The 27,691-nt window shown below is 47.1% G+C and overlaps 1 protein-coding gene across 3 annotated transcripts in view; it reads right to left on the reverse strand.

Annotated features, from left to right (window-relative positions):
* Window positions 1-21,010, reverse strand: part of B3GAT1 (beta-1,3-glucuronyltransferase 1) — a 56,923-nt gene extending 35,913 nt beyond the window's left edge. For all 3 annotated transcript variants that reach the window (XM_053269300.1, XM_053269298.1, XM_053269299.1), the window contains exon 1: window positions 20,547-21,010. The gene's annotated coding sequence lies outside the window, so the exon portion shown is untranslated. The remainder of the gene's footprint in view (window positions 1-20,546) is intronic.
* Between the last annotated feature and the right edge of the window lie 6,681 nt (window positions 21,011-27,691).

Raw genomic sequence — 27,691 nt, forward strand, 5'->3', positions numbered from 1 at the left:
ATATCCAGTACAATGGACAAACAATATCCATAAACATCTAAAAACTAAACAAATATGCAGTTAAGTGGAATTTAGAGCAGTGATCTTCACTGTTTATCAAGTGGGGTCCGCTTTGGCCCAAACCGCCTCCCCTTCAGTGTCGGAGTCATTTCCCAGCTTTGCTGACCGCCACACAGTACAGTCATCTCTTGCCAACTGTGAGGGTTCCATTCTGGGAAAACCTCATGGTTGGCGAATTTGTGGTTGGAGAGCTATAGAAATGCATTGGAAACAGGGGGTTAGGGGAATCACGGTTGGGAAAAGAAAGAAAAAACAGTTAAAAATAGGGGGGAAATCTTGCCTAAACCCCTGAAAATCACTCTGAGCCTCCATAATCACTCAGAGCCCCCAAATCACTCCAGAACCCCTGAAAATCACCCCTGACCCCTGGAAATTGCAAAAAAGAAAAAAACCCACCCCAAATTACCCCCCAAACCTGCCAAATGGTGGGTACTCAGGTCATGGTTAGCAAGACCTGCCACAATTTCCCAGTCGCGGATACTTCAAACCATGATTGGGAAACCCACAGTTAGCGAGGGATGGCTGTCCTGTGCTTTTCTCAGGGATGGGAGGGCCCTTTAAGAGAGACAGAGTCCTACACTTCCCAGCACTCTGTGTGAGCCTCCCAAGATGGTGCAGGGGCTCTGGAGGGCTCCATTTCCCGTAACGGTGCCCCCTGCCAGCACTGGGCAAAGTGCTGTACTGGATGGTGGGAACGGCCATCTCTGCAGAGTGCCAGGGGAGTGGGCAGAGTATTCCTCTTCGACCAAAGCTTCACCCGGCCCCAATCAACAATTAGCCAGGGGCTGCCACTGTCCCCTGGGCTTTGCAATGAAGAACACGGATTTAGAGAATAATATACACATTTCCTAACCATGACTCCAATATGTGAACACGACATATCAGCTTCTGCAGATACATGTGCCAAACATGCAGTACCAGTGTGGGGAAGGTTCACAACTCTGGGCTCCTTGGAGGAAGAGCAGGATATAAATGTAAAAATAAAAAATAAATAAAATAAAAATAAAATAAGGTGGACATATCTGTAGAAATCAAGGGCCAGCTTTTACACACCCCTCTAAAATACCAGCTTCACTGGAGACAGAAAGCTGGGCTAGGTACACCTTTTGATTTCGTCCAAGATATCCTGATGTGCTGTTTTTAATCCTCTGGAGGCACATGATTCATGGAGTGGTGCAAGAAGAGAAATCTGTCCGTATCAGACACAGAGACTATCTGGCAGTGCTGCAGCTGACAGAGAGACGGCTCTGGAGAAGGAGGATTCCTGCAGGTCCCTCGGAGTATGAGGCTGCAAGAGGAGCCCTTCTAGGAGCTGCAAATGACTGTAAAGGGCTCTTTGCTCAAACCGCCCCCCCACCCAACACACACAAATATCAGGCTGCTGCAAGAATACTGTAATCATGCAGTAATTACAGCACATCTCAAATCAACCCAGCAAATTATATCGCTATTATTACAGCTGTCACTACCATTCTGGCACAGGAGGGAGATGGGTCATTACATCAGCAAGGAGAAGCAGGGGGCAAAGCGGGCTGAGGAAATAAAGCCATTCCCACCTCCCCTCTTGATAGGAAACGGGCTTCAGGGTTAATAAAGGCACAGAATGTCCCAGCATTCCCCTGCTCTGGTGGCTACAGCACCCTTGTGGCAAGGATGCTTTTGTGAATCCACACATCTTTCTGATGGTCGCACAAGAAGGCATTGCTTCCCCTCCCATGTTTCAGTGGATCCACAATAACTGTTCCGACACCTGTTGTTATGTTCGAGACACTTATCTGCAGCTTATACTGGAAGCACATTTTATTTGGGTGGGTGGGTGGGGAAGAATCCCTTGTGGATATAAGGAGCCCTGTTTAAATCAGATTCCCACAAGTGCCTCCTTTGGCCTTAAGACTGATGGCTTTCAGGGCTGACCTGTCCATTAGACAGGCCTAGGTGATTGCCTAGGGCATCAGTTCTTGGGGGGTGCATAAACAGTGCCGGAAGAGAGCACTGTCCATTCTTCTTTCCCCCCCTCTTGTATTGCCCCCACCCCTGAAGTACTGCACAGCAGTGGAAGAATATAAGATGCAATCCTACACCCTGCTCCCCAAAAGGTCTGTATTCTGCACCCCAAAATGCACAGTCCTTGCTCATTGAGCCTCATCCCCCAATAAACAGCTGGTCATGTAAGCTCCACTCCCTCACTTGAATATGAATCCCCCACCTCAGCATTCATTTCCAAAAAGAAATGGCCATAGCCCAGACTTTCAAGTTAACAGCGGCATCATTTGATCTCTGAAATGTTAGAGTTTTTGCCCCCAGAATAGACTCGGAACTCTCTCCCGCTCTGTATCCTCCCAGGAGTGTGGGCCAGTCATTCGCTGGTCATCTGTGTGGGCTGCTCATTCAACCTGGGATGATTCAGCCGGCACCATAAGTTATTAACTGCCACAGATGGTGTCTCTTCCCATTAGGAGGCTGCTGCTCGGGGAAGCTGGGCGAGACGAGCAAGGGGCTGGCGGGCGAGCCGCGAGCCGAGAGTGCCGCATGACGCAAAGATGAAAAATAAGGTTGGCAGCGTTATTAAAAGATAAATTGGCGGGAGGAGGCAGGCTGAAGGCTGGGGAGTATTGTAACAAATCCATGGCCACCTTTGGGTCTATCAGCAGCACGAAGCGCAGAGATGACATGACGACCGCGGCGCAAGGAAGGAGAGTCTCAAAATATACAGGTCCTGAATACATGAGCATCTTGAGAGTTCCATTTGTTACAAACCCAGGCAGCTGCTTTGGACTGAGTCCGGCCTTCCATGCATCAAGCCCAGGACTGGCAGCTGCTTTCGAGGGTCTCAAGAAGAAGTCTGTCCAAGTTCGGCTGCCCGGGATCCTTCTAGGAACTGAATCAAGGGCCTTCAACATGCACAACATAGGAGCTACTGTGGATCTACTGCATAGATCAATATATGATCTATGGTCCCTTCCCTAACTGCCCATGTCTGGAGTCCTGGGCTGGTTAGCTGCAGGAATCTGCACCCCCCTGCCCCGCCCCACCCCCGCACCAATAGGCTGCAGGTATCTCGAGGAGGACAGCTGGTCTTGTGGTAGCAAGCAGGCATGGTCCCCTTTGCTAAGCAGGGTCTACCCTGGGTTACATTTGCATGGGGAACGACATGTGTGAGCACTGTAAGATATTCCCCCGAGGGGATGGGGCCGCTTTGGGAAGAGCATCTACATGCTTGCATGTAGGAAGTTCCCAATTCCCTCCCTGACATCTCCAAGATAGGGCTGAGAGTGACTCCTGCCTGCAGCCCTGGAGAAGCCGCTGCCAGTCTGTGAAGACAATCCTGAGCTAGACGGGCCAATGGTCTGACTCAGTATATGGCAGCTTCCTATGTTCCTATGCAATGCATCTTTGCTGAGAACAACAAAACAGCATTTCCATCTGTTCACACTGATGTGGATAAAGGGTTGAAATTCAGGTTGGTTGGCTGGTTGGATAAAAAGCTGCAAGTCTCACCGGGCCAAAATAGCCCCTCCCCCACTTTCATGGTCCATTTGTAGGCTGCTAAAGGGGGGCAGTTTGGTGGGGGTGGGGACAGGGTGGGGGATGAAAGAGCTCAAAACAGCAGCTGCCGTAGGAAGCTGCCATATACTGAGTCAGACCATTGGCCTATCTAGCTCATTGTTGTCTACACAGACTGGCAGCGGCTTCTCCAAGGTTGCAGGCAGGAATCTCTCTCAGCCCTATCCTGGAGAAGCCAGAGAGGGAACTTGAAACCTTCTGCTCTTCTTAAAGCGGCTCCATCCCTTAAGGGGAATGTCTTACAGTGCTGCTCACACTTCTAGTCTCCCATTCATATGCAACTAGGGTGGACCCTGCTTAGCTAAGGGGACAAGTCATGCTTGCTTCCACCAGACCAGCTTTCCTCCCTGACATGCTGGGCTACATGTGTGGAAGATCTGACTCACCATAAGACAACTTCCTGTGTTTACAACATAGATGGATCAATGGTCTGACTCTCTAGGAGAACTACATACATTGATGTTTGTATGTATTATTCCTTCTCTTTATTTTTTTTTTAAAAGAAAGATATATTTTAAAGCTGGTTTGAGTAATGGAGCAGAGAGCAGTGTCTTAATCTCATGGGTGCCCAGAGCTGACTTTTTGTCCAGGAGGTTTTTCACACCCGGCTTTTAGTTTGCATCTCCTCCGGAATGTAGATGTGCATTCACATATCAGCCAAATTTACCCAAAGTCCGTGCAAGCTATCGGGGCGCACTTCACACACAATTTGGGTTTTTCATTGCACATTAGAGTGTAACCCAATTTATATCTGGGGTTTAAAAAAAACCCACTTTTTGTGTTGTTTTGAGGGGGCGACTTCAAACTTGCAGTAAAGCCTCTCAGTAAACCGGCAGTAAAGCCTGAAGCCTGGAATAGCTCCAGACTTGCAGAAACGTTGTTAACGTCTTGACCCTGGGGAGACGGAAGCACTTTGGGACTGTCTGCAGCAAGGGTGCTTCCAAAGCGGGTTCCCCTCTCCACAAACATTATGTCTGTCTCCACACTGAATTCCTTTTGATGGGCCTTTGTGGGAAATAGAACTCCTGATCTGTGTTTCCTGGTCAGTTTCCAGCACCTCCTCTGCTCCGTTTCTGATCTTGCTGGTTGCTTTTATGGTTTGACATCAGGGCGAGAGACGCAAGTTAATAACCCCAGCAAAGCTTTCCTTTATCATTTGGTTAATGTGCCTGACTAACAGCCAGTGGTGGAGCACTGCCGACTTTCTCACATGCACCACAAATTCTGGCTTCTCTCCTGGGCTTTCGATTCATAGCTCCTCACATTGTGTTATGAGCAGGCTGATGACGAAGGCAAGAGATGGGAAGCCAGAGAACAAGGAAAGGGAGTAGGCTTGTGCCATCTTTCTATGTGCAGGAAGGTCTGGGTCATGCAGCAGGATTCAGACATGCAATGCACACCCCTGCAGCCTTGAATGGTGCAGTCCAGGAAAAGCTTCCCCACTTTAATCTGTGGGTTGTGCTAACTGGGTGAGTGGCAAACAGGCTGCTCTTCAGACAGATCCATGTTAGCAGGCAACGATCACCTGTTTCACTCCTCTCAGGCCTCAAATCTGTCATGGTGTAAAGATGGAACATAGGAAGCTGCCATATACTGAGTCAGACCATTGGTCTATCTAGCTCAGGATTATCTACCCAGACTGGCAGCAGCTTCTCCAAGGTTGCAGGCAGGAATCTCTCTCAGCCCTGTCTTGGAGATGCTGCCAGGGGGGGAACTTGGAACCTTCTGCTCTTCCCAGAGTGGCTCCATCCCCTGGGGGGGAATATCTGGCAGTGCTCACACATCAGGTCTCCCATTCATATGCAACCAGGGCAGACCCTGCTTAGTTAGGGGGACAAGTCATGCTTGCTACCCCAAGACCAGCTCTCCTCTCAGACCAGCTCTCCTCTGGTCTGAGAGGGTGGAAAAGATTTGCAGGGGGGAGGAAGGAAAAGGTTGCCGGGGAATAGCACCATGGAGCAAAGCCCCGGAAAAGGGCCATAGTTTGGTGGTAGGGCATCTATGCTATATCTCCAGGTAGGGCCTGGAAAGACCCCTGCTTGAAGCCCCGCAGAGCTGCTCCTGCTGCTGTTGCCGGTCAGTGTCGACCAGGGCTTCACAGCTACAGTCCTCCTGCAGACGTTGGACAAAAACTCTCATCATACCTGACCACTGGCCTACTGTGGATGAGAATGATCTGTGAAAGGGCCTTCTCGGTTGCTGCCCCACTTCTCTGGAACTCCCTTCCCCTGCAGATTTGTTTAGTTCCTTCCTTGTTGATTTTTAAATCTCTATTGAAGACTTTTCTTTTTCGCCAGGCTTTTACCCTGTAGTTTACCTATTTGCTTTTTTCTCTTCTGTTAGTTACTTTAGTTTTATTTAGAATGTAATTTTAATGCTGTCTTGTTTTGCATGTTTTTGTACACCGCCCAGAGTCTTCGGAGTGGGCGGTATATCAAATATTTCCAATAAATAAATAAATGATGGGACTTGTAGCTCGAGGACCAAAGTTATGCAGTCCTAGTGTAGATGCTACAGAGGCTTCATTCACATGTAACAGGAAACCAGAGTTGAAGAGGCCAGAGGTTGCTAAACTTGAAGGTCCAAATGTGTGAAATTCTGGTCCTGTTTGGAAAGCAACCTGAGGTTTTGCTTGCCAAACTCCCATTTGAAACCTTGGGTGAGTGAGTTTCACTGCTCATATCCAAGGTTACCAGACGCCTGCAGAATATCCAGACAGGCTGGGCTGGCTGAAACTGGAGTTGAGGGAGGATGCTCCTCCTTCTCTCTGGGCTGTCCTTCATTCAAGAAGGCTTTCTGGGCTTTCTGGGCTGTCCTTCATTCAAGAAGGAAGCCCTTACAGCCAGGTCCCCCTCCTCTCTGCAGTCTCCCTGATGTTCTGCATTATGTGCAAATGCAGCCAGAGTTAGAAACATGGAAGCTGCCTTCCTATGAATCCTCCTTAGATGTCCTAGATGGAATAAACCAAAGATATTTCCCTCCTTGACCTGGTGTTACCACTTATGATCTCAGTCCAGGAGCTTTTGCGGCCAACAAGTGGAACAAAGGCATCTCCTGTATACCATTGGACCATCAAGCTCAGTATTGTCTACACTGACTGGCTCTCCAATGTTTTAGGCAGGAGTATCTCCCAGCCTTACCTGGAGATGATGCCAGGATTGAGGCTGGGACCTTCTGGGGGCAATATCTTAAAGTGCCCACATGTACCCCCATCCAAATGCAAACTAAGATGGGCCTTGCTTAGCAAAGGGGGCAATTCATGCTCACTACCACAAGGCCAGTTTGATGGACCAATCTATCTAAGCAATATAGGAGAGATTCCTATGTTCCCTTTTGGAGGTGGCAAAAGCTCCTAGACTGGAATAAAAATGGGCGACAGCAGGTCAAGAAAGTAAAGATCTTTGGATTCTTCCACCTAGCACATCTGGGGAGAACAAGGATTCTTGCTCTCTCCAGATCTACAAAGCCACCTTTATCCTTGGAAATGCCATAATTGGGGTGGGGGGAGAGATTTTTGGGTTGGACTTTTCAGCAGGACCTTTCCCCATCTTTATGTCTGCCTCTCTTTTTTGCTTTCCTTGGCAGCAGAGTGCGACCCACCATAAGGTCACTTGATGTCAGCCTAGGCCAACCTCCTCTGCAGTCATCTTCCTAAAGGCTCTGCATCCCAATTCCCCAAGCAGCCAGATCCTTCTGCCATAATGAGTTGAATCATCTCCTGCATGATCAGCCTTGGTTCCAAGAGGGACACCAGCCTTTTGCATAACTGATGCTTTGGAGGGGCTTCTTTTCAGCTCTGGGATTTTCCGGGTGGGGGAAAGCAGATGTGGGAAAGAGAGGGCAAAGGAGAAATCAAAGATTTCTGTTGAAATGCTGGCGCACCCAGCTGTTATTTATAGCCCAGCCCTGGGCGAGGTAACCCAGGCCCTGCACAGCTGTCACTTTGGGTTTTTCAGGACGAGGCCAGAGAGCACTTCAGCCCTCTTAGAACTTGCTCAGTGCATCTGCTTCATCTTCCGCCCTCACTGCACTGGCACAAGGACACATTGGGGCAACCTCTGCGCCTGCCCAGCAATGCCAAGCATATGTTTAACGCATGCACACCCTCTTGTGACCACACAGACCCAGCCTAGAAGTGCAGCCTGTCCAGCTTCACCTCCCATTCCCCCTGTGAGGGTGCTGCAAAACTTGCTGGACTCCCAAACGTCTGGCTGTGCCTCAGAAGTGGTGGGGACACTTTCCCCTCTAACAGGGATTCCCAGATGTTGTTGACTACAACTCCCAGAATCCCCAGCTGCAATGGCTTTTGCTTGGGGATTCTGGGAGTTGTAGTCAACGGCATGTGGGAATCCCTGTTAGAGGGAACACTGGGTGGATGTGGGTTAACTTTCACCATTGTCCTCCTCCACCTGTCAATGGGAAAGGTGGACTTACTCTTCCCCAGGAACCTTTCGGACCTGACAGCCCCTGTCCCAACTGACCTCCTCATCCTTGTCTGCCTGACCCTTAAATAAAGCCCTGTGATCAGGGCTCCTCCCTCTTTGGCCAGCTTGCCATCCTGGCCACCCTATCCCACACCTCTGGGAGGGCCTTCCTCTTAAACCCCGCCCCAGTTGCTGACATCATCACACGGGCCACGGCAAGGAGTCGGGGCTACTCGCTCTTCGTCACCACCAGGCAACAGTCTGCTGGGCTGCTCCAGCCCAACCCCGGGTGACCGCCTCCCACTTTTTACTTGCTCTCCCCACGGCCAGGGGTATAGCTGAACTGGCCACTGCTGAGGTTGGGGATCCCTCAGCACCTTCCTTCATCTCTGCGTGGTCGGGTAAGTGGCTCGCTCCATCAGGCGACAGTGGAGGAGCCCGACACAGCCATTTCTGTATTTCATCACCCAAACGCTAAAGAGCCCTGTGGCAGCTGGAAGACCAGTCCATGGATGGTGGCACAGATCTTCCCATGCGGGAGCCAACTTAATGAATGCAAAATGTCAACGTAGGAAAACTCATGCTGCAATAAATGTGTTAGCCTTTAAGATGCCTTTCTTGCTACAGACAACAAAGACACAACCCCCCATGTCCTAAGACCATCTCAGAGCTGGCCTTCAGCATGAAGGGCCTTGCTAAGGTATTCTCCTTGGGACCCCTTCTGGCTGGGTTTGGGGCAGGGGGCAACCTGGCAGCTGTCAGAAATGTTCTAGCCAGCAGGTGCCTACTACCTGGAATTGGTGTATTCAACTTTGGGTCCCCAGATGCTGTTGGACTCAACAACTCCCTTCATCCTCAGCCACAATAGCCTTTGTGTTCTTCACGAGGCAAGGCTACAACATCCAGATTTTTTAGTTTAGAAAAAAGGTGACTAAGGAGAGAGATATATTGGAGGTTTATAAAACTATGTATGGTGGATAGAGATAATTTTTCCTCCTTCTGTCTCAACACTAGAAGCAGAGGTGAAACCGATGGCAATTAAACTGATTGCAAATAAATAAATAAATTTAGAACTCGGGATAAATAGTTCCACAAAAAGGCCCCACCACTGAAAAGGCCCTGTCTTTGGCTTCAGTTCAGATAATGGGCTGGCATCAGAGTGTATTCCAGGTGTATTCCAGGCCTCTGAGACTGACAGAGATGTGTGGTAAATCGTATCAAGTGCTGTACCCCAGGCTGCTGATGAGGAATTACATGCTAGAGTACTCTCCTATGTTTGTTTTTAAAAATAACACACTCCTTGCATGCAGAAAAGTAGCATATCAGGGAGAACCTAGTTTGAACACGGCTTTCCCTAGAATCCTAGTTTTCTATGTGTTTGGAGGGTTTCCCCCCTATGAAGAGCATTCTGCCATGGGATCCTCCATCTGCAGAGTGAACTGGTACAGTTCAGGACAAGTTTTTCCTTGTGGTTCTGTTGATGATGTAAATTGGCCCTGAATTATGAATGCACGGCCAGTATATCGGTATACAAGAGGTGCCATTACTATAGACGTAATTACAAGCTCGGCTCTTATGTTTTTCTGTGTATATTCATGGATCATTGAGTGGTTAACTACAGCCCGACATGTCTGCTAAAATTTCAGTCACTTTACCTGATGAAGGGGAAAACGGGAGAGACTTAACTCCACGAGGTTAGGGGCCACGTCTGCTAACGGCAGCCTGTCGGAATTGCTAACTCGGCCACGGACATACTAAATGAATTATTAAATTAATCCTGCCGCTCATAAGACACTTTATTAATCGCTTATGGAAAGAGCTGCCGGCATAGCTAAAGTCCTGTGAGGACAAGAGAGAAATTTCCGGAATGACAGAGAGGCCCTTTTAGGGTTTTTGCCAACTGGCTAGCCAGCCCCAAGGCAGCCCTGGCTCTAACCTGTCGAGAAAGGTTGTAGATCTTGAATCTGAGGCAGGTTCTAAATCTGGGATCTGTGAGATGTCAGGTTGTGGGAGTGCCGAGGCTCAGGCAGTTGCACTACAACCCTACGCTGGGCAAAGGACGGAGCTCTGGGGAAATCAGTGAGCCCAGAAAGGGCACCTCTTAACAACAACAAAAATTAATATCCAGAATGGGTCAGCTGATAGCCCCTGACTCTTAGAACAGTTTCCATGGGAGACTGTCCTCCTTGGGTTTGCAATAGGCCACCTCTGCCTCAGGGGCGGCCCTTTAAAAATTAACATTTTTAATTTCCAGTTGCCAATTCTGGCCTCTCTGGGATCCCTTCTCCTGGAGATCTCAAAGCACCCAATGCCACTGCTTTGTTCCAATCATCTACCAAGCCCTGGTCAGCTTTTCCAGGATCCCAACCATCAGATTTCAGCAGCATATGGAAAGTCCATGACTGGAATTCATCACTCGGGAAGATTTGGGATAGTCACCAGTGTTTGGCAAACATCTGTTTCACCTCTGATTTAGAATCCCCTCCATTACACTACAAATACTTGTTTTTTTAAAAAAGCCAGACCCTGGAAAAACAAAATCCTAATCGCCTGTGTTTGAGCCTGCACATTGAATATGCTATTTGCTGCATAGCTTTGGGGTATTTTCTTGCTGTTATTGCTTAATTTTTTCTCTTCTTTTTTGAGCAAGGGAAGAAAAATTAAGCTGACTACTGGTAGAGAAAGAAGCATCTCTGGTTGCCAGCAAAACCTGTGAGCTTATGGGCTTCTTTCCAAATCAAGGGGAGAGGGGGCATAAACTGCATTGCCTGGCAGAAATGAAACTGGACTGGATGCAGAGACAAAAGAGGTGAATCGTTTACTGGGCATGATATCAGAAATAGCGAGAGAGACTAACTCACAGAGCAGGTTCACAGGAACTAGCAGAAAGGCTGAAGAGAACGGAACTACATAACCTGAATTATACAGAGAGCCTCTTCTTAGACTGTATGAGTTCAGACTGCAGGTAGGAAATTGCATGTTTTCATGCTGACTGTCATGAGAACGTAGGAAGCTGCCTTATACCAAGTCAGACCGTTGGTCCATCTTAGCTTAGTGTTGTCTACACCAATGGTTCCCAACCTGGGTTCTTCCAGATGTTGCTGAACTACAACTCCCAGCATCACCAGCCACATTAAATTGTAGCTGAGGATGATGGGAATTGTAATTCAGCAACCCTGCACTGACTAGCAGCAGTGCTCCAAGGTTTCCCAGCTACATGTGTGAGTGAACACTGTTAAGAAATTCCCCTTAGGGGATGGGGCCGCTCTGGCAAGAGTGCCTGCCTGCTTGCATGCAGAAGGTTCCCAGTTCCTTCCCTGGCAGCATCTCCAAGATAGGGCTGAGAGAGATTCCTGCCTGCAACCTTGGAGAAGCCGCTGCCAGTCTGGGTAGACAATCCTGAGCTAGATGGGCCAATGGTCTGACTCAGTACAAGGCAGCTTCCTGGGTGCCTCACCTGCAGCCTGATATGGCACAGTCCAGCAAGATCTGCTGGACCACGGGATTCTGTTGACTGTGTCGCTTGGCTGGCATTCAGTAGAAACTGCACCCTGACAATGTGATGGTGAAGGTTTCAGCTAGACAGACAAGCGAATAACAGATTCTCTGGGCATTCACACTGCTCCCATTGGCTTAAGAGGATGGATGCGATTCCTGCACAATTGGAAGGCATTGCTCTTGCTTGGCTAGAACAGTTCGCTCCTCTGTGCCAGGCTACGGTTCATTTCCCTGAAACCTAATTCCAGGCAAAGACAAAGCCGTTCCAATCCTCTGCGTGGATTGGCAACAAATCACCAAGGGCAGGGAAGAAGGCAGCTGGGCAGAGACCTTTCCCCGCATGGATGATTTTGCTCCCCAAAATGGAATCTTAGCCTTCCCCTCTTACCTTGGACTCCAGTAACAAGAGACCAGGAATGAAAGCACACAAAGGGGTGTAAAAACCGAAATGAGTTCTGGTTTTATGTTGCATGCCGCTGTAGGGCTTTTAGTGAACAGTGTCTGGGAAACGGATATACATACATGCATGCATACATAAAGTGCTTTCATGATCAAGGTAAGAATCCTTTGAAAAAGCAGGTCCTTTAATTTAGCACTGCAAGAAGTTGCTAGACCTCAACATCTAGCGTATTTACCCCAATTGAAAGTTCATCTATCTATCTATCTATCTATCTATCTATCATATTTATACACCGCCTGATATGTGTCTCTAGGCAGTGTACACAATTTAAAGCACAACAAATACAAAGCAGAGTAAAAACAGTTAAACAATTTCACAATTTTAAAAAGTGAAAACAATTTCATGGGATGAAAAAGAAAGCAGTTTGAAATCAATTTCAGTCACAAGCCTGAGAAAACAGGTAAGTCTTGAGGATCTTTCTAAAAGCAGTCAGGGATGGAGATGCTCTTATTATGGCAGGGAGCATATTCCAAAGCCCTGGGGCAGCCACAGAGAAGGCCAAGTCCCAAGTCCCCACCAAACGAGTTGGTGAAAACTGTAACTGGACCTCCCCAGATGATCTTAATAAGCGGTTGGCTTCATGCCAAAGAAGGTGCTCTCTTAAGTACCCTGGACCCAAGCCATTAAGGGATGTATAAGTAATAACCAGCACTTTGTATTTTGCTCAGAAACACATTGGCAGCCGGTGTAATTATTTTAAAATCAGTGTAACATGGTCCCTTCTGGTTGCTCCAGAGACCAGTCTGGCTGCTGCATTCTGTACCAGTTGTAGTTCCCAGACTATGTACAAAGGCAGCCCCACGTAGAGTGCATTATGGTAGTCAAGCCTGAAGGTTACCAGCATATGCACCACTGTTTTAAGAAATGCTCCAGAAATGGGCATAGCTGATGTATCAGTTGAAGCTGATAAAAAGAGCTGATAAATCAGAGTCAAGATGACTATGGTTTTAAGACAACCCCCTTCAAAATACAGATTAAATACAGGTTATACCAGCATTTTCCCCAAAAGAAGAGGGCCTTGAATTTATGACTCCCCCCCCCCAATTTCTAACTTCACACAACTTGGAAAAAACCTAATTAATTAATTAATATGCTGTCTGACTTTAAAGGCTGTAGGCAGTTCACAAAAAATGTAGATTAGGGAATTCACTACTGTAATAGCCACTCGTTTTTAAAAGGATTAGACAGATTAATGGAAGACAGGTCTATCGACAGCCATCGACTAGGACAGCACAATGGAACCTTCATATACAGGGGCAGTATACCACTAAATACTGGAAGTTGGGGTCAAACAACTGAAGGCGTCTATCATCAACAGAGGATGTCTGTTATCATAATATGCTGGTGATAGATACCCGCTGTCTGGCCAGTGCTGGGAACAAGACAAAATGTACCTTTGTCTGATCCAACAAATATTATTTTATGACTTTGGCCCACAGGATGGGCAAAATGAGAAATATCTTTGTAGAACTGTGTCATTTTGCTAGATTCCCTTTGGGACAGGGCATCATATTTTCAAGCTTTTTGGTATGTTAACTGCTTTGAGAACTTTTTTTAAAAATGGAAGCAGTATAAACATATTAACAATAATATGATAGTCTTTGGCTGATCTTCAAAGGCAGTGGAGTTCTGATGTGGCAGAATGGACTGGGCCATTTTGGGGACCAGGTGGGGGACTCACATGCCTTTGTATGTGGGGTGGGGTGGAGTGGGGGAGAACACCCTGCAAGGATAAAACTTCCACAATAAAAACTTGTATAGTGTGCAAGTTCTTTTTTCCTTGCAGGGAGGGATTCTTCTTCAGCAAGGGGAAGCCTCCAAAAATGCCCTCCCCCTCCCTGCAGTCTGCTGTGGTACAATCCACTCGGCCACATTCTGCTGTGTGTGCAAACACAGCCACTCTTCTGTTCCCAAGTGCTCGATGCTCTTCTTTTTAATCCAAATAATGGCAAATAGCAGTAGGGGCAGGAAGAAAAGCCTGGTTCCTCTCTTTTGGAGCAAGCTCTTTGGCACATTAACAGCAAGAGATCCAAAATACGACGAGCAGCAGGGACAGAAGCCTCAACAAGTGCCACAGATCTATAGGCCTATAATTGCATGCACTCTCTCTTCTGCTGAGTGTTCCTTGGCCATTACGCAGTCTTTGTCTGTTATTACTGTTCTCTGCCATCATTCATAATTGCGAGCGCAAGACCGCCATACATTTCTGCAAGCCCGAGGAAGGAGGGCAGGGACATGGTGGGAGCCTCAAGAAAGGTTGCCAGGCAGGAGCGCGGGGGGGGGGGGGGGGAGAGAAAGAGAGAGCGAGGGAAAGGGTGAAGTGTCACAATAGACAGAGCGTGTGGAGGCAGAATAAGTCACTGATACAAGATCATACTCTTGCATTCCGCATGAATGGAGCCACGGCCATTACCACCCACTAGTTAGAATACTCATTTCTCCCCTGCATGCTTCGTAATAGTAGATTAAATCCACATTTTTAACTGCTTCTGAGCCACGCTGATCACAAGGACATCTTTCTCAAGAGGCAGACTCTGGACAGCATCCAATTCACAGAGCCTTTCTAACTGGACCAGCAAGCCTCTCTAGCCATCTTCCTCACCTCCCCGCCTTCAGTTCCTACCTTTACCTCAGGGAGCAGGTTTTGGGTACCACTGAAAGGTGGCCAGCCAGAGAGCTAGCTCCCCTCCCACCCCCCACCGGCCTCAGGTTCCAAAATGTCTTGTAGTGATGCTGCCCTTCCAGAACTTTAACTCGGACCATCAACCACCTTTTTAGTTTCTTTATAGGCTGTGGTTAATGAAGACGACAATAATCAATGCTGTACCACTTGGGTGTCTTTCCCTGCTGGGGACATGTTGGGTTTGACATGCTCTTCATGAAAGCATCCCCCTCACAAAAGTATTATATCATGCTCTTCTAGAGATGTGTTAAACCACTCTGGGAAACATCATTAACCTTATCAAAACCCCTCAGAACTTCCCTCAGAAAAATCCACACAGACAGCCTCCAGCACGACTCGCCAGTTTTGCTCAGCAATGTGGAAACCTTCCTCAGAAAAGTCTCAGAAAACTTATACAGATTTCTCGCTTCCCTCCCCATGCCTCCATATTTCATCCAGACAGGATGCATTTCAGTTTAGGCAAAATGTGATGGAAACTCTAGTTATTGTTCTTCTAGATTGGTGTGGAACTGTAAAGTTGAGCCACATTGCATTTTCCTCAGAAGCCCTTGGAACAGTCCAAGCTACACTCCCCAAGTTATTGCTGATAAGGAGAAGAACCTGCATGATCATGGACTAGATTTTGGTGGGTACTGATAGAAACTTCAGAAAGACATTCAATTGACCAGGATACATTCCTGGGCCAAGAGACCAAGCTGGTGGAACATATCAGGAGCCTTGCTGGATCAAGCCCAAAGTCAATCTAGTCCAGCATCCTGTTTTTCACAGTGGCCCAACAGATGCCTCAGAGAAACCCACAAGCAGGAGATGAAGGCATGCCCCCTCTCCTGCTGTTGCTCCCCTGTAATTGGTGTTCAGAGGCATCCTGCCTCTGAATCTGGAGGTAGCCTATAGCCCTCCAGACTGCTAGTGATTGATAGACCTGTCCTCCATGAATTTGTCTAATTCCCTTTTAAAGATATCTCCATCTCCACGTGGTGGCAACCAATTCCACAGATGTACTGTGTGAAGAAGTTCTTCTTTTTGTCTTCCCTAAATTTCCTGCCACTCACTTTCATTTATGGACCCCTGGTCAGAACCATAGCAAGGCCGATGGCTCATGACCCTGGAAAGCACATTAACCCTGACCTGGAAACTATCTAACAAGCTCAGCCAACAAGGTTACAAGTAGGGATGTGCACAAACTGGTAGATGGCTGGTTCAGCAGTGTGTGTGTGGGGGTACCTTTAAGGAAAAGGGAGGGTGCTCTTACACACACACACACACACACACACACACACACACACACACACACCACATTTTCCCCACCAGTGCTGTGCCTAAAATTGCTGGCCACATTGCGCATGCGCACTGGCCACTTCCGGTCTGACACTGACCAGGGTGGCAAGAGGGTATGCTGTCACCCCGCACCAGGAATTTTGGGCACAGCACCAGTGGGGGAAATGTGGGCTGGGGGGTTGCCGGACCACTGGTCTGGAAAAGGACTGCCAAACCAGTTCGTACACATCCCTAGTTACAAGCCACTCTGGACTGGTCATGTCTTCTGACCAACTGACAGCTAAAAGATGCAGGAAGGAAGTGGTCGGTTACTTCCTGGATGACTAAAGACCCTGACAGCCAGCACCACCACAAAAGGGAACCTGCGAGCCTGTGCAGAGTACATGATGAGCTTGTGCCACTAGCTAAACTGCCCTCAGTCCAGCTGCTCTCCATTGGTGACCAGGAGACTGGGTCTCATTAGGGCTGTTGATGGGCTGCTCATGCTTCTTGCTCACAGGGAGAAGCTGGAGGGGTTGAAAGCATTTCATTAGGAGTGCCTATTTTTAGGGGAGGCTGTAACTCATCTGGGGAAGAGAGACAGGAGAGTTCCAGGACACAAACCACGGCCTTTGTTTTACTCATACATATACACATTATCCCTCCCTCCTTCTCCCACTCTTTACTTGTACACAGATCTCCCCACCCCAAATGGAAAGAGGAATAATCATGTCAGAAAAGGCATGGAAAGCCCACTGTCCGAATAACTGTCCAAATAACTGCATCCGTGTCTCTCTCTTTTTGCTACACATATTGGGTCATTGGAACACTTGAGGCTGCTTGATACATCATGCCGTCAACACGGGCGTGGATACCCAAGTAAGCAATATATCTATACCATGACAGTTACTAAAGGGTGCATGCTTACTGAAAACAGAAGAGGACAGACGTAAAGACTGAGGGATCTACTTGTTCCATTCGGATCCCGAGAGCCACCAAGCCGAGCCAGATGGAAACTCGTGGCTCAGGGCACAGAGCTAATTACACACTGCACCTCACTGGGATAGCCTGCATGTACAAGTACAAGCCTACATTTGTGTTATCATGGATTGCAACAATGGAAGATGCCTTCTACTGAGTGAGACCAGCGGTTCATCTAGCTCAGTACTGTGTTTACCTGAATCCATGAATAGGTACCCCCCCCGCCGGTTTTAGATATTAGAAATCAGGAAGTTGTCTTAAATTCAGAGTTCTGTTCTTTTCGAGTAAATGCAGGTATAACCTGTATGTAACCGCTACTTTTTAAGTGGGGGGTTGTCTTAAAATAAGAATCGTCTTTGATTCGGGTAAATATGATATTGTCTTTGCAGGCTGGCAGCAGCTCTCTAAGGATTCAGGTAGGAGGCTTTCCCAGCACTGCTTGGTAGAGATGTGCACAAACCGGTTCGGCGCTCCTTTTCTGGAACGCTGAACTGGTTAGAAAGTCCGGCATTCAAGCCGGTATGGAGGTGGGGGGTTCCTTTAAGGGTCAGGGAGGGTGTCCTTCCCTGCCCCTGTGCTTTCTCGCGCCCCACTGGTGCTCTCCCCAAAAATGTTGGTGTGAGGCTGCAGCATTCCTTATTGCAGCCCTGGCATATTGGCCATTTGTGTGGTGACGTTCACCAGGGCTGTAAGAAGGTACACTGCAGCCCTGCACCAAATTTTTGGGGAAAGCACCAGCAGGGGGGAGTGGCGGGGCAGGTAAGGGCATGCCCCCTGCCCCTTAAAGGTACCTCCCCCCCCACCAGCCTCCCAGGAGTGCAAAAACTAGTTTGTGCACATTCCTACTACTTGGAGCTGCCAGGGATTGAACATGGGACCTTCAGCCCTGGCTCCCTACAAAGGGCCATCGGAATTCATGGAATTCCAAATGGTCATTGGCCATTTGGAAATCCAATGCATTCCACGGCCATTTGGAAGGAGGAACACCGGAAGCTGCCATATACTGAGTCAGACCATTGGTCCATTTCGTTCAGTATTGTCTACACAGACTGGCAGCGGCTTCTCCAAGGTTTCAGGCAGGAGTCTCTCTCAGCCCTACCTGGAGATGTGGCCAGAGATTGAATGTGGGATCTTCGGCATGCAAAACAGATTCTCTGCCACTGAGAAACAGCCCCATCCAAGAATTTGAACACAAAAGTCTAAAACTCTCCAGCAAAGCTGCACAAAGCCTTGGTGAATGGCTGGCCACCAATCCATTCTCCTGTTTTACAGGTGAGGAACACTAAGACCTGAGAGAGAAGCATTTAGTGTTAAGGCCAGCCATGGCAGGGAATTTTATTTTACTTGTAAGCTGTGTCAGCACTTTTAAGTATCCGGTCGCATTTTACAGTGTGGATCTCTGAGACACAGAAATGCACAACTTGTCTCTGGTTCAGGCAATTGAGTACAGAGGACAGCCGATTTTTTGTCCTCGTGCTCACGTTTTTAAAAAGCGGGAATCTGCCAATCTACTGAAAATCTTCCATAGCTCTAACCAAAGCCTTACCTTCTGCTCACCCCCAATTTAAAACAGAGTTTTCTCTTTCAAGTCCATGAAAGCGGCAAGTGGGAAAGATCTGGGCCCCTACTTCTATGTAGCGTATTATAAAGGGGAGGAAAATTCTAGAGGTTTTTCATTTATTTTTCCGGGTAGCTCTATTTCTTCTTTTCCATCCAGGACCTGCAGTTTCAGCTCATGCACGTAGGTCATATTCAGTCATCAGTCGTCCCCTTCTTGCCTCAACTGGAAGTCACTGAAATTCTGCTGGGCAGAGAACTCTGCAAAACCTGAAAGCTTGCCCTCCCCACCCGCCTTTTAATTGTAAACAGCTTTTTAGACACGCTTTGTGTTTTTTATTTATTTAAGGAAAAGTTGTATATATATATTTCAAATACATACATACATACATACTTCCTTAAATATTTCCATAAACAAATATTCTGCCAAGGCAAGGTAGTCCCACCAAAGATTTAATCCTCACTGGCATTGTTTCTCCTGCCCGTTGGAAGAGACATAGCCAACTGACCAACTGACTGAACAGGTTATACCTGGGCAAAAAGGACTTTGCATGTTTCCCCTGTAACCAAAACTGCAAATCCACACTTCCCTCTCACTGCATGTATGCACAGGTGGCAATGATACTGCCTGCATATGCTCCAGATATTCACTCTTCACAGTTGTGACCCTCTAAGACTAACATGAAAACTGGGAGTAGATACACACTCTTTTTCTCAGTTTTTCCTAATTTGTGACCTCCGCTGATGATAAGAAAGCCCAGCCAGCAAGGGATCCAAGCAAACATGACCTTCTCACAAACACTTCTCCACCAATCACCAAGCCAGAGTGCAATTAAGCTGCATGTAGGGGGCCAGCTCACGAGGCTCACACCCCTAGTTGTTGCAGTCACCCGGGGTAAGAAGGTGACAATTCCTCATAAGTCACCAAGTCAATCTTCATGCTCCTTTTACGTGTGCACACACGCACACACGCACACACTCTTCAGTTTTCCCAATAGCTTGGAAGATGTCCAACACATTAGTACGTTCAGAAGTTTTGATTAAACAAGGGTGCCAGTCACTTCAAGTTACATAGATAGAAGAGAGGAAACAGCAGCTACAGTTAAAAGAGAATCAAAACAGGAGCTAGCCGTGCTTCCTCCAAGCAAGGTCCAGTCCAACATGTCCCCTCCCATTTTTGTTTTGTTTTAAGTTTTCAAAGAGCTCTTTCTCCTCTGAAACACGAATTCCAGGGGGAAAGGCGTCCTCTCAGAGAGGCCCAGCACAGAAGCAGCATTGTGTGCGGAAAAAAGCGCCACTGTTCCACGCTTCTCCCCCACCACCCACCACCCCCAGCATACGCCTTTGATCCATCTTGCTTGCCCTATGCCCGCACCGCTTTCTCCAGGAAGGCAAGCTTTCCCTTTAAGTCAATCCCAAAGTTGGCTGTATATATCCCAAGCCGACAAGAATGAAACATTTATGCTATGCAAAAGGGCGAATGGAGGGAAAGAGCCGGACAACTCTGGGTTCTCTCCTCGAAGATTTCCATGCTATATTTATGGGTCCAGGTGTGTGTGTGTGTGTGTGTGTGTGTGTGTGTGTGTGTGTGTGTGTAGTGGGGTGAGGGGAAGGCTGTGGAGCTTTGTCTCTTCCGAACGTCTGTAATGGTTAATCACAAAGAGGCAGATCTCTTTGCTACTGGAGCCCAGCAAAACAAAAACCTAGATGTCAAATGTGAGACCAAGGAGGGGATGGCTGGCTGGCTGGCTGGGAAATCGAGACTGCAAGCAGAGGTCAGTAGCCAAACAATAGGGACAGTGGCCACTTCTACCATGCCTCCCGTGGCAGATGCCCTAGTGCTCCAGACCCCCGCTAAGCCCTGCAGTACCCACCTGCCCAGCATCTCCTTTTTCTCTCTCCCCCAAAGGTGGGCAACCAAGGACTCATTGCCTCTTTCCCAAAGTCTTTCCATCATCTTTTTTCTCTCCTGCCTAACCCCAGAGCCCAGTTCCCTAGGCATAAAGGAACTCTGTCTAGCTTAGCAAAAGCAATCAAGCGTGAGAGAGAGAGAGAGCGGTACCTTATTCTGGTTGCTTGAATCGCCTCTTTTCTCCTTCGCCGTGCCTATTCATCCTTTAATCCTTGGAAACAGAGGCACAATTCAAAGCATCTGCAGTTCTTCCAGACCTCTCCCCTTTCCTTTAAAAAAAAAATCCAAGCAAAAAAGCCCCCCTAAGAATCCTCCCCCCTGTCTTCCTCCAAGCAATAAATAAATAAATAAATAAAAATAAAATCACAGCACACCAGTGCTTCTCTCCTTTTTTCCTCTGCTGTTTGCTTTGAAAGAAGACCACGGCTTTAGCAGGGCTTGTCTCTATGCAGAAGGGCAGCATTAATAGAAAGAAAAGAAGAATGTCTGAGAGAGAGAGAAGAGAGAGAGAGAGAGAGAGAGAGAGAGAGAGAGAGAGAGATGGGAAGGGGGAAAGGGTAGTGGGAGGGAGAAGGAGGAAAGAGGCAGAGCTTGGCTTCACATCTGTGGCTGACGGGTTTATGTCTATAGAAGCACTGACAGCCCCCCGCCCCCTCTCAGAGTAAGAGAGAGGAGGACCTCCGTAGCTGCTAATGGCCTGTACCAATTTATTCCACTTAAGCAGGGGGCTATTCTCCCTGCAAGAGGAAAGGAACGCCAAGCCAGCCTCCCAGATGTCCCCTGGAGGCATTGGTTTCTGCTCTGCCCATTCGCAACAGCAGCATCTCCTACAGACTTTGCAGACAGGGGCAGGGGCTGATGGTCTCCCAGCTCAGTGTGCCAGGAAAAAAAGAGAGAGATAAAAGACGGGAAGCGACGTGGTGGGAAATTCCTCTGCTGGGGATGAGTGTGAGGGAGACAGGCAAAATGTTCCAGCTGGAAGGCACACTGGGGGAAGCAAATCTCCTGGCTAGATTCTCTCTGTTAAAAAGTTGCTCCTTTCTTTGAGCTAGATTTGAACACTGACCACTGAGATGCAAATCACTAACAGGATCCACCTCTGCTCTTAACTCCCCACTTTTGGAGTGTTAGACCCCTGCCCTGTGCTACCCTTCCTTATAACTCAGCTCCCACCTTCTTAGCAGGAGGGATTAGCATCATTTTATGAGGTTCCCCAACTCCCCACTTCTTGTAGAAGACTAAGGGTCATCCTTCCTTAGACCCTCCAAGTGAAACAGCCATTGCCCCCTCGAAGATCAGTTGCCTTGTCCTGGCCGCAGTGACATCCTTCATCACTCTCTTGATTCCCCCTATCCCATCTCGCCACACTGATGTGATCCTAGAAACAAAACCAGAAGGTGGAGCTGAAGTGTAGCTTTATAAGACAAGAGAATGGAACACAAGTTAGGGACCATATACTTGAGAGATGATGCTCAGGATTCAGGACCATGGACAGAGACTTTGGGTCCTTGGGCTGCCCAGTCAAGTTGAAGGCTTCAAGAGACCTTGAGTGGAGGGCTGAATATTGCTCCCATTGTGTGGCTAGAGTTTTGAACTCTGACATGGGAGAACTGGAATTTTATTGGATATCGGCCTGCTGCTAAGAGGGGTATAGCTTTCCCATTGCTCATTGGCCGATGTCACCCCCACCAAATAAAAAACACTCTGTGATTCTGGGATGCAACATTTTCTTGCTTTGCTGATCACTTTTGGTCTTCTTCTTTCTCCCAACCCCTCAACTTGTTTTACTGGTCATATCCAGTGTTCCCTCTAACAGAAAATCCCAGATGTTCTTGACTACTACTCCCAGCACCCTCAGCCAAAGCCCACTGCAGCTAGAGATTCTGGGAGCTGTAGCCAACAACATCTGGAATTCCCTCTTACAGGGAACACTGGTCATAGCCTTGATATTATTTCAGCCTTGTATATGGATATTTCCAATACCCCATTTCCACTCTCAGATCATCTCATATGCCTCTTACCCCTTCTTCCTCCCCCCCGTTCCACTCTACTTTCTTTTTTCTGTTTAAATCCACAATCTTCAGACCCTTGATCCAGTTTTGATTTATTCTTTGTTGCTGTCCCCTCTGTCTCTTTTGAGTACTTCTGACTTTGTTCTTGCTTCGTCTCTGAAATAGATTTCTTTTAAAATCCTCTTTCTGTTTGTCAACAGCATCCTTCCCCCTTCACAACCTTAGCTTACCCGTTCCACTATTTCACACTTCAGATCAGTTTGCAGAGAGCTCAGAAAACCTCATTCTTTACCAGATTATAGGCATTTTCAATGTATGTTGTCTATCACAGATAGGGCATCAAGGAAGCAAAACACATTTTTGTCCTCCCCATCACTTTTGTATACAGAAATGAAGGTTTCATCTGCATCTTTCCTCCATGGAAGTCTATCCTCTGCCAAACCTTGGTGTCCCTTGGGTGCAGACAATTATTTAGTTGCAGCTGGGTACCCAGGGGGAAATCAGCTCAAAACATTCAAAGTCAGTTTGGAATCTTGTGCCAACTCAGCTCTTCATGACAGTTTCACTGAGCTCTGGGCCTATAAAATATTAATAGTGTCCAATTATATCCATAGGGTGGATGTTAGCCTGTGAGTCAGGGGGCAAGCCGAGGGTAATCTGCTGAGCAGAAAGGCAGAAGGATGGGGAAACAAAATTAGAGGGGGGTACTGAAGGAGATACTGACCCTGGCAGCAGACATGTTAGATTCCCCCGCTGCATTTGGGAAGAACTGCAGAATCTACACAGCATAGTAGCCCTATCCACATGTTACGATCAATGTACATAGAATTTGTGTACAGTGTAAGCATGTATACATCTATATGCATGCACAATTATTCATGTTATGCTTTTTTAAATTGTTATTTATTAAAGGCAAAACATTATGTAATATAAGATCACAAATCATAGAATGCATAATAACATACATTTTAGCTTCCTAGCGAACAGAGCTCAATTATTATTTTAGATTTTACCAATTCAAAACAAATCTGAGCCTTTTATGAATATTACTACAAGAAATATTTATATCCCACTCTTCAACCAAAGTTCTCAAAGGGGTTTACATAACACACATCTTTCCATATATAACAAGCAGGCAATACATTACCATAATTTCATTGATTAATAAAAACATATTAAATCTTGCAAATCACAAAGAAACAATGTGGTTTTGATTGTCCTGTTCAAAGATTAACCCAACAAATGGGTTAATTTATCTGCCGTAGCTACTGTATAAAGCAAAGCTTGTTACATCATCTCCTCAAAGTAATATTCCATGCTTCCAATTTTTAGTTATCACCATTCTGACCACTATCAACATATAATTTACCAGCTCTTTAGATTTTATTACTTTATTATCTTCAGTAAATATTCCCAACAATGATAGCTGAGGATCTATTTTAATTTCCTGATTAATGATTTTACCCATTTCTGCAAATACCAAGACCCAGAAGGTTCTAAGCCTTGGGCACATTCACCACAGAGGAAAATATGTGCCCTTCTCATTACAGTTGTCCCAACAGAGCATAGATTTATTTTTAGTAACATATGCCAATTTCAGAGAAGTCATGTACCATCTATACATTATTTCAAGATAATTTTCTCTAATTTGACCAGAGGATGAAAATATAAGTTTAGAAAACCAAATCCTATTCAAATACCCTTCATCAATGACCATTCATAAAGCATTTTCCCAAACTGATTTTAATCCAACCAATGGTAAGATCATATACTCCAACAAAATAGCATAAATTGCCTCTCTTGGTTGGTTGTATGTCTTCTCAACTGGCCTCCTTAGTGTCCTGGGCCCTGGTGTAGTGCGTGGTGCCTAGGCCCATAGGAGGGCCTTCTCTGTGGCCGCCCCTGTTCTCTGGAACATGCTTCCACTCCCAGATTCATTCAGCCCCCTCCCTGGCTGCTTTTAAGGCCCTTCTTAAGACCCACCTGTTTTGCCAGTTGTTTGCCTAACAACAACAACAACAACACCTGTCTGACGGTGTAAATAAATAAATAAATAAATAAATATGTTGAGTTTGTTCTTCCAGTAGCTCTACAGTCTCCAGGCCTGGTTGCTCAGCTGAGGATCCTTGTAACCCATTTTTCAACAAGTGCCCAGGTACTCTAGCACTCAGTGCGGCCCTTGTTGACCCGGGCAATGACCAATCCGGTATAGAATTCATTTTTCTTGTTCTCACCATGGTTATGGGACAAGACACATTTAGCCTGACTTCTCAGCAGAGGCCTGTCTGGTTCTGGTGGCCCTCCAGCCTAGCCCTCTGCATCCTCAAAGCTCACAAGCCCCTCCACCTTGCCAAGGTAACTTGAACACCATCTTGACACCTTGGGCATCGATAAAATTACAACACATCAGCTACAGAAGGCCGCACTACTCTGGACAGCACGAATACTACGATGCTATCTTTAATTTTTCTTTTGTTATCTTGGATCCTTGGAAAGGGCCTGATAATTAAAGTACCAAAGCCAGTCAGTAACATCTGGTAGACTGTGTTTATATATCATCATCATCATCATCTTTGCACAATATAACCAGAAAATCAAACATCATCAAGACCTGGCAGTGGCTTAAGAATGGCAACTTGAAGAAAGAAACAGAGGGTTTAATGCTGACTGCACAAGAACAGGCACTAAGAACAAATGCAATAAGAGCAAAAGTAGAAAAATCAACAACAAACAGCAAGTGCCATCTTAGTAAAGATGCAGATGAAACAGTGGACCACCTAATCAACTGTTGTAAAAAGATCGCAAAGACTGACTACAAACAAAAGCATGACAAGGTAGCAGGGATGATACACTGGAACATCAGCAAAAAATACAAGCTACCTGTAGCCAAAAATTGGTGGGACCATAAAATTGAAAAAGTGGTAGAAAATGAAGATGCAAAAATATCATGGGACTTTTGACTATTAACAGACAATACACCAGATATAACTATAGTTGAGAAGAATGAAAAACAAGTCAAAATAATCGACATAGCAATACCAGTTGATAGCAGAATAGAAGAAAAAGAAACAGAAAAAAAATACAAAGATCTACAAATTGAAATTGAAAGGCTGTGACAGAAGAAGACCAAAATAATCCCAGTGGTAACTGGCACCCTAGGTGCAATTCCAAAACAACTTGAAGAGCACCTCAACACCATCGGGGCCACAGAAATCACCATCAGCCAATTACAAAAAGCAACTTTACTGGGAACAGCCTATATTCTACGACGAAATCTATAACAACAACAATGATATTGATAATAAAATCCAGCCATCCCAGGTCCTTGGGAAAGACTCAATGTCTGGATAAAACAAACTAGTCAATAACACCTGTCTGACTGTGTAAACAAGAAATAATATAATTAATAATTAATTGTTATTGGTATCATTGTTGTTCATCACCTAGAGTCTTTGGAGGAGGTTGTATATATGAAAATTTTAAGAAAGAAAGAAAAAGAAAGAAAGAAAGGAAGGAAGGAAGGAAGGAAGGAAGGAAGGAAGGAAGGAAGGAAGGAAGGAAGGAAGGAAAGGGGGAAAAAGTTTGGATAGTCGCCCTTTAGTTGATGTATCAAAATCTAATATTAATTTTTCAAATTGAGTAAGTGCAGCAAGTTGCCTGAGCATCCAGTCAGCAGACCCAAAGGTCCAATTCTGGCACCCCAGGCCCTCTAAGGCCCCAGCCTCGGTGCTTGCTCCTCATTCTCAGCAACTTGTCCCTAGGGTGATGTTTCTGCCCAAGTGCCCTTCCTCTTGACCCCAGCCTCTTTCCAACCTCCTTGTACTGACAGCCCAGAAGCCAGATGCCTGGGACTTGACTGTGCTGAGAGCGGGCCCTTCTCTCCTCCTTCAGTCCATCTGTCTCCCTCCCATCCCCTGCAGGGGCTTCCCAGCCCTTCTGTATCCAGAACAAACTCCTTGTCCTTACACCCTTACCTTTAAAGTAGGGATGCCAGGGAGCGAACCAGGGACCATCTGCCTGCAGATGGATACGGCCCCCTCTCCTCAGGGGAATATCATATAACAGGCAGCACTCACTATACTGAATGGGTAGCTACCCATCTAAATGCAAGCCAGGGTAGGCCCTGCTTAGCAAAGGAGACAATTCATGCTCGCAAGCACAAGACCTGCTCTACTCCCTGTAGTGTGGTGGGGTCTCCCTGGGTTTTTGCCCGGCTTTCCCGTCCCGTTCCCTTTGGGGCCATAATAGCCCGTGGGATGTGAGTCTGAAGCATGCTCAGCCAGCCTCCCCTGGCCCGTTCCGGGAGTGGGCCAGCTGTGGCTCCCCTTCCCACCCGGCCTCTCCATCTCCCCAGCACACACAGCTTGCCATCTGGTGCTCTCCGGAGGATCACTGCTCACCAGCCGGCTGGAGCGAGACGCCGAGAGCAGCGGATGCCTCTTTTTGTTTCTGAACAATAACCTCATTAAGCAGAGGTGGAGCAGCAGCAGCAGCGGAGAGCAAATCTTGGGTGGGGGGGCGGATAATGGCATGGCACGGCATGGCTGCGGGAATCTGTGCTCCCACACAATTAAAACACTTCCTTCTGGAGCTGCCTTTATACAGCGCTCAATGGAAGGCGGCCACGGAGCACACTTCCCCCTGGCCCTTGTGCATTCTATTCAGGGCATGCTGTCTGCAGAACTGACGTTTCCAAAGTGCCACAAGCTGTGCAGCGAGATAATAGAACCAATGTCTTCCACACTAGTGAGTGGAATCGGTCTGATGTGCCGAACATAGGAAGCTCTACTGAGTCAGACCTTGGTCCGTCCATCTATGTGTGGTCTACTCTGACTGGCTGGTGGCGGCAGCCCTGCAGGGTCTCAGGCGTGGAGTTGCCTCATCATAGGGACATAGGGAGCTGCCATATACTGAGTCAGACCCTTGGTCTATCTAGCTCAGTATTGTCTGCACAGACTGGAAGCAGCTTTTCCAAGGTTACAGGCAGGAGTCTCTCTCAGCCCTATCTGGAGATGCTGCCAGGGAGGGAACTTGGAATCTTCTGCGTGCAGCATGCAGATGCTCTTCCTTGAGCAGCTCCATCCCTTAAGGGAAATATTTCACAGTGCTCACACAGGTAGTCTCCCATTCAAATCCAGCCCCAGCATAGTACTTCCAGTGACTGTTGCTGGTGTCGATTTTATGTTTCTTTTTAGATTGTGAGCCTTTTGGGGACAGGGATCCATCTAATTTATTTATTATCTCTCTGTGTAACCCACCCTGAGCCATTTTTTGGAAGGGTGG

Source organism: Hemicordylus capensis, chromosome 8, assembly GCF_027244095.1.
Source record: "Hemicordylus capensis ecotype Gifberg chromosome 8, rHemCap1.1.pri, whole genome shotgun sequence".
In the NCBI taxonomy this organism is placed as follows: domain Eukaryota; kingdom Metazoa; phylum Chordata; class Lepidosauria; order Squamata; family Cordylidae; genus Hemicordylus; species Hemicordylus capensis.